The following is an 11,373-nucleotide window of genomic DNA, read 5'->3' on the forward strand; positions in this document are numbered from 1 at the left end:
TTTTTTAATAACGCCAGAAACTGCATAAGCGGTTGGTTGTGCATATAACGTTTCTATTGAGAAAATTAGTAAAGACGAAGTTGTTAAGTTATATAAGAGAGGAAGTTAAATACAGGTAAATTGATGATACATTGTTGTTAAGTCACATATACTGAGATCAATAAAGTTATTTTTTTTAAATAAATGTTATTATCATTTACTGTTATTATATTATTTTTATTTTTATTATTATTGTTATTATTATTATTATTATTATTATTATTATTATTATTATTATTATTATTATTATTATTATTATTATTATTATTATTATTATTATTATTATTATTATTATTATTATTATTATTTTTATTATTATTATTATTATTATTATTATTATTATTATTATTATTATTATTATTATTATTATTATTATTATTATTATTATTATTATTATTATTATTATTATTATTATTATTATTATTATTATTATTATTATTATTATTATTATTATTATTATTATTATTATTATTATTATTATTATTATTATTATTATTATTATTATTATTATTATTATTATTATATCCACTTCAGCTAATTAAAGATGAAGAGGTTAATAAGTAAAAAAAAAAATAGCTTATCATCGTTACTTTGTGTTAAAAAAAACTTGTCATATCTCATATCTTTGATGTTTAATTAAAATTTAACAATAAGGCGAGTGAAAATTTATATATATTTCATGTAGACATATTTTTTTAACAATTGTATATGTCTTTTAAAGCATTAGTGCATTTATTTTTACGATATTACATTATATTATATTTTAGATACCGATGACATGGATCAGCGAGTTGGCGGACTCAATACAGAACATTATTTTTCATTGTAAACTTTTGTCTTTTTTCAACATTGCTAAATAACTTTCAACAATTCGAACCTAATTTTTTCTTTAGTATGTAATTATTTATAGACTTTTTAAACTTAGCTCAGTCAAAAAAAAAAAGATATCTAAAATGCACCTTAAATACATCTAAAAGCAAATCTAAAAGATGTTTGAACTCAATTCATGAATGAACACTAAATAGACGTCTATCTTGTAGATGTTTTTTAAATGCATTTTATTTGATAGTGGTGCATCATTTTAGATGCATAAAAAGATGTGCAATATACGTCTATTTTATTTATTTTTTATCAAATAAAATGCATCTAAAAGACGTCTATAAGATAGACATCTATTTAGAGTTCATTCACAACGTGAATTCAGACATCTTTTAGATTAGTTTTTAGATGTATTTTAGATGCATTTTAGATATCTTTTTGCCTGCTGGATCTCTTCAATTTTGAAAGCTCCTGATTTCCTTACATAAATTATTTTAAGTTTTGTGTTTTTGTACCCAATCATTATGTTTTTTTTTTAATTCAATAAATATGTGTTTTACTTTCGTTAAAATGGTACTTTCACTTTATTTTCCGTCTGAATGTGGGTAATATCTCTATTATTCTTAAATGTCAAAGCTACCCTCCTCTCTCCTGATTTAAAAAATGGATATAAACCAAAAAGAAAACGAAAGCGAAAAGAGTTGTTAACGTTGATTAATTTCAAACCTTACTTTGTGATGTTTTTTGGACAGGCTTAGACAAAAAATGTAGACTAACACAGTAATAACGGTTTTTCAGAGAATAGTCCGTTTAACTATCAACAAACGGTGTTGTTTAATTTGTTTTTGAACAAAGCCGATTTTTATTTTTGATTTAACGTTGCACAAATAACCTTTTAAATCGTCATTCTATTAACATGAGGTTAACAACGTCATGTTAATAGAATGACGATTTTAAAGGTAAGTAAGTTAAGTTGTTTAGTAAGTAAGGTAAGTAAGCTAAGTTTTAAGTTAATATGGTTAAAATATCAAATATGGTTAAACACAGTTTTGTTAGTACATACTTCTTAGAAGTTTGTTAAAATTTTTTAATTTGAATCTTGAATTTGAAATTTAATTTTAATTAGAAAATGAATAACTAAAATGAATTCTAATTTGAAAAATTTTTGAATAACATTTTATTATTCGATAAGTGCAACATATTTGAAATAGCTTTGCTCAACAACTTTAGTATTTCCTGTAATATACAAGTAAACTTATCTACTTAAATATTAATTTAGTATTAATACAGGAAACCTAATGTGATAATTTTTAAAGCAATAATAACATAAAATTATAAACAGTGTTAAGTAAAAAATATATAAAGAATTAAAAAATGTTTCTGATATGCATGTATTAAAGATTTTATTATATTGGCGATTCTTAAAGCATTAACAATGAAAAGATTAGATCTTATCCCAATTATACGTGAAATAGGAGTGGATAAATTACAATTATGGAAGGATTTATTTAACGAAATAAAAAAAACTGAAGAAATTAGAAAAGAGAACATAAATAAAGTAAAGGTTAGTCTAGCTATATTTATTCTAAAGGTGAAGAAAATACTTAAAAAATGTGGTAGAAATTATGATACATTTATAGAAAAAGATTATAAATGGCTTCAAGGAAATCTTATGATTAATAAATGTAGACTTTTTGGTTCTGGAAGGCCCCATAAACAATGGGAGGTCCTTGGAAAGCGAAGCAAAGGAGAAAAAATAAAAGAACTAGCTGTTGAACATCATGAAGCTCTATCCTTAGCTTCTGCAAGAAGTGCAAATGCTGCTGATGAAAAAGATAAAGCTTACTTTTGAAAGAAATATGTGTCTAATGTTTTAGATGTCAAAAAAGTCAAAGACAGTTTGGATAAAACCTTTCCCTTAAATATGAGTGTAGAGGAATAAACACTGGCCTTAGTGATAAACAATATCAAATGCTCAGAAGTATGACACAAGCGATGTAGCAGAAGTATGACACAAGCAATACAATTATAGAGTTTAAGCATGAATTATAGAGTTTAAGCTGGGTTCGGCAGTAGCAATGATGGAATACTGCCAGAAAAGCATTTAAAAATAATGAACTTTTTTTCTGAAATTACTAAAGTTGATTGTGATATAATTAAAAGATTGCATAACATTTTCATTACCATATCTTGTGGATATCCAATTGATGACAATGAATTTGATTCATACTGCATTGAAGCGGCTAAACTTATAGTGAGTTTGTACGACTGGTATATAACGCCTCCTACTGTACACAAATTGCTACGGCATAGTTCTTTCATATCTCATAAACTTACTTTGCCAATTTGGGTATATTCGGAGGATGCACTGGAGAGCTTGAATAAACAGATCAGAAATAAAAGACTTCTGCACGCTGCAAAAATATCAAGGCTAAACACTATGATGAATTAGATGCACTACCTTTTAGTAAGATCAGATCCAAAAATATCGAGTATATCTTTTAAAAAACATAATAATTTTTAAGGAAAACCATTGACGAATGAAGTTTTTAAAGTAATGGTAATGTAAATAATAAAACAAATAGAGAAAATCTCAAATGAAGCTTTTATCTATGCACCGACATCCTTTAAAAACTATTGTTTTACAAATATTAAGTTGAGTAAGGTATCAGTGTTGTGTTTTGGCTTGAAGATTCTAAAATTTTAACTAAAAATATTTTTCATCCTTGTAGTCAAGCCCAACGCGCGCGCGAACGCGTATGCGCTTAATGTACGCGTCAAAGGTGAGCGTAATAAACATTTTTGTTAACAAATTTGAATTCTTTGATCCAAAAAATTATTATTTTTACATATAATATTTATTTACGGTGTTTATCAGGTTTTATTGAGTTTTTGATCATCCTGAGCTACTGTGCATCGAACGCAGCAAAATGCGTAAAATCATTATTTTTTACAGACGGGGCAAGATACAACGGTTATGCGAAGACTGTTGCAAAGCTCTCCCGTTGTTATTGCGTAAAGTGCCTAATTTTAATAAAATGCAACTTAATGAAATATATCAACTTTTGCATTAATCACACTCTAATATACTTTTGTAATGATATAAAAAGATATATTTGTAATACAGCTTTTGCGTAACTTTTTAAAATCACATATCACTTTAATTGTTTCTTAATAATTTAAATATATATTCCCTAATTAGATGCTAAATAAGTAGTTGATGGTACTGAGAAAAATAAATCAACTTTTTTTAAGAAATGTTTTTTTAAAAAATAACTTAAAAATAAAATTAAGCATGGATTATACGAGCCAACTATTTTACATGTCTTGTTTCGTGGTGCCATATCTTGATTACAAAACCTTATAAAGTAAGATATTCTCATATAAACAAAGTTTCTAATTTGACTTCCTTTCAAGTGAAAAGCAAGATAAACATGTTCATTATAAAGATATGTAAAATTGAAATCACTTTTTTATAGTTTTGATAATTTGTTGTATGATATTTCTTTTATTTAACAAAACTTTCATTTGCATTAGAAAAACAGTTTCCATTTTGTGAAGCAAGTTTTGTAAAAAAGAATCAATATTAAAATTACTTTCACTTGGTGTCAAACTTTAAAGAACTTGAATACATTTTTGACAAATTTGAACTTTCTTTATCAAATAATCAGCAGACTATTTCAAAAACTCTTTAACTGAGTGTGAGAAAACTAAATCACTTGAAACATTTGGTAATGCACAAGGTTCTAATTTTTTTTTTTTTAATAATGCAGATAGCTGTTTGAAAATCACTTGTTCATTTTTAGAGATTTGGTTCTCAAATACTGTTTTGGTGATTGAGTCAATTGTAACTGCAACAGAGAAATCTGACTCTGGGAGACAATTACTGTTAGAATTAGATTGTTCTATTGAAAGGAGCACTGACACATTTTGATATGCTGATTTGAATTGGATTGCTGTTGGTTTGTCATTCCAACCTCCTTTACTTTATATTAATGCAAAAAAATTCTCTACAAAGTCCTGATTAAATTGAACTGCGCAAACATAAAGGAAATCCTCGTAAAGCAATTTGTTTGTAAGACAAATAATATTAGGAATAGTGACATCTAAACCACAATGGCTGGATATACCTTTTTGATTGTTAGCACCACAAAAATACAATCCCTTGATCCAAACTCTCAAATCTTCGAGCTGTTGTATAAACTTATTATTTCGATTTAAAGCAGAATGTGTTGATTTATTTACTTTTGGTTTGCAAGAGTTCAGTATGTCAAACAAATTATCCATAATTTTAATTAAAAAATGCTGTACACAAAACATTTTCAGGCAATAGTTTGACAGAAGCATATACATTCAAAGCAGTGGCAACTTGACTACTAAATATTAGTACTATCCTAGCTAAATTGGTTGAACACGTGGAATTACTTTAAAAACAAGCAATTGGTTGTTTCCATTTTTTTTGATAACTTACAGATCTTCAATACAAGAACTTAGTTTACTTGTTTGCGATTATGTTCAATTCCAATGACCTTGTCACAGTTTTTGTTAAAATCAAGATGCTGCTTTTAAGACATTTCATTAAAGCAAGGTTTCAGTTCCGTTCCAATTTTGTCATGGTGTCTACTTTCATTTTTAATAAAGCCATAACCTTATTGGAAAATCCAGGTTTTAGGCTCCCAAAAGATTTTTCAAGAAAGATTAAAATCGTGCTTCGAGCTGGTAATGAAAAAACTCTTTTATATATTTTGAAAACTTGTGGACTACAATACATTATCCTCACAGCTAAAAGTTTATCTTTAACAGTCCAAAGTTCTTTCCACGCTTTTTTATACAATTGACGGCTGAACAAAAGGATGGCATATTTAATATTATTATAAGTATACCTATAAAATTATTTTATAAAATTATATATATATATAGTATTGTAGAAATTATGTTTATATTCCCAGTAAGAGTGCTCAATACAGCGTAGAATAAGCTAAATAATTAGCTATTATTTATAACATCTGATGATCGCTATTGCGTGAAACTTTAAGTAATGTAATATAAACTAAGGGTCTGCGTATCGTTATTATTTTGAACCGATAACGATATGAAACGATAACGATATCAAACGATATGAGTTTGTCTATAAAACGATATTATCGGTTTAGTTATCGTTTGAAACGATAACCAAACGATAACTTATCGTTTAAAACGATATTATCGGCTTTTTTTATCGGTTTATCGGAATACATAAAATTAACGAGAATACCGATATTTATCGGTATAATAACGATATTTTTTACAATATTCCAACTTATTTTTTTTTTAAAATGCCATATTTTAGTTCAAATATATAATAAATCTTCAAGTCGATTCAAAATGTCGTTTTGCCTATCTTTACCGGTTTTACAAGTTAATCCTTCCCAATTGTATATATTATCTAGATGTCTAACTTCACAAAAATTCTGTAAAGAAAAAGTGAAGCAACACTGTTCTCCAAAATGAACCCCAGGTTGAAACTCTCCCCACTCCTGATTTTTTTACATTTAATCAATCATATGCATTAGTAAACACAATATATGTTGTCAAAAAAATCTGAACTAAGTACTAAATATGTATATTTCTAAAATTAAAACGCATAATTTTTTGCTTTTTTTCTTCCAAAGTCTTAATAAAGTCAGCCATTATGGTAGTCAAAATAACCTATTAATATTTATTTATTTCATTTACAAAAAAACCATAATATAAATACATTTGTATCACAAATGATATTTAAGTTAATGCTTGTTTAAATTAAAATTTACCACAGCAGATTTGAGCTTTTCTCCATAACTTTTTTGTCCTATGTTTCTTTTACAGTTCATCAAAGTTTTTTTAAATTTGTGATGAACTGATTCACCACATTGTTCTGCATAGCTACCTAAGCTAACATTATTGCAATCTACAAAGGTGAGAATGTGACACACTAAAATATGTATTTTCCATGAAACTGTTAAGTTATAGCCAAATACATCTTTTGTATATAGTTAAGAAAATGAACTTTTAAAATCTTCAATTTTAACAGAAATATCTGCACCCATTTCCAAACCAAACACAGCTGATTTCACTAATGAAAAATTATGCCAGCAATTCATTATTGGTAAAATATTGATTGCTACAGTTAAGGTAACATCCCTCTCCAAAATATCTAACAGGGGCATAAATCAATTATCATTGTTTCCATCTAAACCTACACCATGATACCCTCTCATTAATATGTAATGTGTTTTCAACCAGCTTTGAAAAGCTGGCCAAACATATTAAAGCAAAGTACAAAATCCACAACTCCCATCATAATGTAAAGCTCAGGTGGAGGAACAATTTGTTCAAGAAGAGTTTCTTGATCTTCTTTTAAGTAAATGAAATGAGGATTTATTACATTTTTGTATTCCTGCATTTTCAATCTTTTTTTTCCACCATATACATATTGATCATAACATAAGTCTATGGAGTCCAACATTCTTAGTTTCCCTGCTTCAAGGGAGCATTCTCCTTCACAATACAGACAGGCATATTTACCAGAGTGACTTGAAAGTTCTAAAAACACTATTTGCACACTTTAGGTCAAATGCCATACTGAAGTTTACTTCAAGTTGAAGAGGTGTCAATAATTTTTGGAGATTGCCATTATCCTCTAAGACCATCTCCACAATGGCGAGAATATAGCATTGCTTGACACCAGAATCTTCATATATTTCAAAGGAAGAATAATGATTTTTTGGATCGAAAACATTAATAATAACTTTTAAGAAGTTTTGACCACCATTTAAAGATATTCAGAGTTTCCTGCAATTCAGTCATTTTAACATTAATAATTGATTCTACAGCACTTGTTAGATTCCTGTGTAAAGTAGAACATGATTTTTTGGTTTTATTTTTAGAGAGTTCTAATGCATTTGATAGCTCCATAATATTTTGGAACAAGATATGATTTTCTTTCTATTTTTTTGACTTAATTTTATTTACTCCAACTGTAACAGAGAGAAGATTTCCACCTGTAGACATCTTGAACTGCTCTACACTTAAAACGCTTTCACTCTCCATTTTATGCTTTAACAATCCAGATGCTACTTGTTCTGCATGTTTATCTCCAAGTGATTCACTAATATCTACGATATTGATTACAGCTTTACTTTTGCAACAATCATGAGAAACTTCTCTAAAATTAATAGTAAGAATTTTATAACAGTTTTTGAAATAAGTAAAAACAGTAAAAAATATATTGAATCAAACTATAAAATAACATAAAGAGAAAAAATGTTTTAACAGATCTTATTTTAAACCTTATTTTTAAATTATAAAATCATAAATATAAATAATCTATACTAAGATTTAAATAGCATAGTCCACAGATTTTTTCAGCTACATTTAAAGTATTTGACCCTGGCTAATTATTTGTCTGGATACATATCAGAGGTTCGCCTAATAGTACTCCTATTTTACCTGAAATACATTCTTTTTATCATATACATTATTCTACCTGAAGTAAATTATATAATACCAATATGTATGTGTTTGTGTTAATATATATATATATATATATATATATATATATATATATATATATATATATATATATATATATATATATATATATATATATATATATATATACACACACACACACACACACTGGCTAGAGAGCATATCAAAGGTACTTTGATCTCTATATATATATTAATGGGTTATTTTGACTACCATAATGGCTGACTTTATTAAGACTTTGGAAGAAAAAAAGCAAAAAATTATGCGTTTTAATTTTGGAAGTATACATATTTAGCACTTAGTTCAGATTTTTTTGACAACATATATTGTGTTTACTAATGCATATGATTGATTAAATGTAAAAAAAATCAGGAGTGGGGAGAGTTTCAACCTGGGGTTCATTTTGGAGAACAGTGTTGCTTCACTTTTTCTTTACAGAATTTTTGTGAAGTTAGACATCTAGATAATATATACAATTGGGAAGGATTAACTTGTAAAACCGGTAAAGATAGGCAAAACGACATTTTGAATCGACTTGAAGATTTATTATATATTTGAACTAAAATATGGCATTTTAAAAAAAAAATAAGTTGGAATATTGTAAAAAATATCGTTATTATACCGATAAATATCGGTATTCTCGTTAATTTTATGTATTCCGATAAACCGATAAAAAAAGCCGATAATATCGTTTCAAACGATAAGTTATCGTTTCATAGGCAAACTCATATCGTTTGATATCGTTATCATTTTATATCGTTATCGGTTCAAAATATCGGTTTATACCGATAACGATACGCAGACCCTTAATATAAACCAAGCTAAATATTTAGTTTAGTTTAAGACATCCCACAATCTCATGTACAGCCAGTTAAACTAAAATATAAGGATTTTTAGCCGAGTTGGCAAGCATTGGTAAATAGTGATAAAAGCGATTAATAGTGATAAAAGCGATTAAAAGTAATAAATGCGGTAAATTTGCGAATTACGCATTGTTACGCATTTTACGCAGATTAATGCATATTTAACGTCGATGCTTAGTAAATACCGTCAACGGGGGTGACTATGAACAGCGGGGTGACTATGAACAGCGGGTTGACTATGAACATCAGTACCAAGTTAACTAAAAGGTGAAACAACACACACAATTAGATCTAAATTGTGTGTTATTTTGATTCAGTTGCATTAAATATAATATTTAAAACCTAATTTTAGGCTAAGCAAAATATTTTCCTTTTTCGGCTTTTCTTTATCGCATATCAACAGCATGAATTATATTGTTCGGGCAGTTAGTTGACTTATCAAGCTATATCTTAATAAGCGCGCATCAAAACTCTATAAAAGTTGCTACACATCATATTTGTACAGGTACATATTTTTCTAATGAATTCAACATTGAGGGTGTAACTTTTCAGTAAATAATTATTTGCTCATTTAAAAATGACATTATTTTTATCAAGAATTCAAGTTTTTTTTTATTAATTTGAGGAACTATGCCTCGAAATTACAAAAGAAAGGAAAATAGCCGAGGTTACAAAACAAATTACACTCAAAAAGACTTACAAGCAGCAATAAATAAAGTGAAAAACCATGGATTTACTATCAGGAAAGCAGCTAAAGCTTATAACATTCTACTAGGAACTCTCCATAAAAACGTAAAACTTAGAAATCAAGTTCCAAAAAAGCATGGTGGACAAACCAGACTTGAAAGTTCTACAGAAAATTTAATTGTTCAAACAATTACTTATATGACAGATTGGAGGGTACCTTTTAATTCTTTGGACATTCGACTTTTAGTTAATTGCTATTGTGAAAAAAGGAAAATAACAGACTTTATATTTAAAAATAATATGCCTGGTGTAGATTGGGTTCAGTCTTTCATGAAAAGGCATTGTTTGACGAAAAGCGTTGCTGATAATTTAAAGCACAGTAGGGCTAAAGTTAATGAAGAAACCCTTAACCCTTTCATGCGCTGGGTTGTTCTATAACAACAAATTAAACTAAGCTTCCCCAATTCAAATGGTGCATTCTAACTGATTGAAAACAATATTGTTTTATAAAGAAAAGTTGAAAAAGGCTGTAGAAAAAGTCTACTTTAACATTTCATAGTACCGCTGTCGTTTTGTAGATGATTTTTTATGGGTTATGTTAGTTATGGAAAGATAATTGGTGCATGAAAGGGTAAACCGTTATTTTAACAACTTATATTAAGAGTTAAAAGGTATACCTCCAGAAAACATATATAATTATGACGAGACCAATAAATTAAAATACACTTTCTGTTATCTGTTTGATCTTTAACAGTATTTTTCTCCCCTTACAAAAAGTTAGTCTATCCATAATCTAAGAAATAAAAACATTATGCCGTGTTCGGTCACCCCGAATCCCGTTTTCAAAGTCACTCCGTTTAAAAAATACGAAAATGCTTGTATAAAATAAGAAATTTGAGGTATTTACTTTATAATAATTATCAGGCCTTAGAACCAAATCTGGAAGCTGGATTGTATAATGTTATGTTAAAAAAAAAAAAAAAAAGCAGCGTTTCGACGAACTGTTTTGTTATATGATGCAAAAATGTTTAAAAAGCGTTCATAGTCACCCCGTTTGACGGTATAATTCTTAAAATTTAATCACTCGTTGATGGTTGATTCTATAGTTAAAATTGATTACTACATATTGTGACTTTTAAAGTGCTAATTTGACAATCTGTTGATGGTTTCGTCTAGGGTAGAAATGGTTGATAAATATTTTTATTCTTTAACTACTATTTTTTCCATGTGTTAATGGTTAATCACGTGGGCGATTATTGCAACATTTTTAAAAGATGTGCGAAAAATAATGGTCAAAATATCGACTATTAACAAAAATATTTCTGGGGGGCCAGAAATTTTATGCCAATGGTCGTTTTTTTTTTTTTTTAATATAAAATAAAAGTAGGCTGAGCTAGTTTCCGCCTTTTTCTAATTAACCTTTATGCATTAGCAAAAATACCAATAAGATCTTTCT

The 11,373-nt window shown here is 27.6% G+C and overlaps 4 protein-coding genes and 1 pseudogene across 5 annotated transcripts in view; 4 read left to right on the forward strand and 1 right to left on the reverse strand.

Moving 5' to 3' along the window:
• Positions 1 to 11,373, forward strand: part of LOC145181174 (procollagen galactosyltransferase 1-like) — a 381,403-nt gene that overhangs the window by 113,735 nt on the left and 256,295 nt on the right. The window lies entirely within an intron of this gene.
• LOC145181173 (glycogen [starch] synthase, muscle-like) overlaps positions 1 to 11,373 on the forward strand; it is a 361,885-nt gene that overhangs the window by 113,735 nt on the left and 236,777 nt on the right. The window lies entirely within an intron of this gene.
• LOC145181181 (non-structural maintenance of chromosomes element 4 homolog A-like) overlaps positions 1 to 11,373 on the forward strand; it is a 227,620-nt gene that overhangs the window by 113,735 nt on the left and 102,512 nt on the right. The gene's annotated exons all lie outside the window — the stretch shown is intronic.
• The window catches only part of LOC145181172 (protein zer-1 homolog), a 207,822-nt gene that overhangs the window by 113,735 nt on the left and 82,714 nt on the right, over positions 1 to 11,373 (forward strand). The gene's annotated exons all lie outside the window — the stretch shown is intronic.
• Positions 6,667 to 8,061, reverse strand: LOC149883248 (uncharacterized; annotated as a pseudogene).

The sequence above is a fragment of the Hydra viridissima genome, unplaced genomic scaffold (genome assembly GCF_058129835.1).
Source record: "Hydra viridissima isolate aposymbiotic clone 2 unplaced genomic scaffold, HvirCarnegie_v1 scaffold_10, whole genome shotgun sequence".
NCBI classification, from domain to species: domain Eukaryota; kingdom Metazoa; phylum Cnidaria; class Hydrozoa; order Anthoathecata; family Hydridae; genus Hydra; species Hydra viridissima.